The 457-nt window shown below is 36.3% G+C and overlaps 1 protein-coding gene across 8 annotated transcripts in view; it reads left to right on the forward strand.

Annotated features, from left to right (window-relative positions):
• Nucleotides 1–457, forward strand: part of LOC116841267 (G-protein coupled receptor Mth2-like) — a 32200-nt gene that overhangs the window by 28028 nt on the left and 3715 nt on the right. The gene's annotated exons all lie outside the window — the stretch shown is intronic.

Consider the following 457-nt stretch of genomic DNA (forward strand, 5'->3'; position numbering starts at 1 on the left):
TATCCCGCCGTATTCACTAGACATTGCCCCTTACAATGATCACTTGTTCTGATCGATGGCACATGGCCTGACTGAGTAGTACTTCCATTTTTATGAAGATGCCAAAAAATGGGTCGACTCTTGGATAGCCTCAAAAGACGTGTCGTGTTTCCGACGTGGAATTCAAATACTGTCAGAAAGATGGGAAAAAGTAGTGGCTAGCGATGGACAATACTTTCAGTGACATGTTTTTTACGACTTTTTTTAAATAAAGCATTAATTTTCACGAAATATCAGCGAGAACTTATTCAAGGTCCTAATACTATTATATCGGGTTCTGTAATAAAGTCCTTTCGGATTTCTCTTTTGAATTAATCTATATAACTGATGGAATTAATAATATTGATATGTCGCTTCCTGCGAATGACCTCACATAACGTCGATCGGCCTTAGATAAAATGTAATGATTATATTTTTA

This window comes from Odontomachus brunneus, unplaced genomic scaffold (genome assembly GCF_010583005.1).
Source record: "Odontomachus brunneus isolate Ranch 3 - 2012 unplaced genomic scaffold, Obru_v1 Obru_scaffold_015, whole genome shotgun sequence".
NCBI lineage: Eukaryota > Metazoa > Arthropoda > Insecta > Hymenoptera > Formicidae > Odontomachus > Odontomachus brunneus.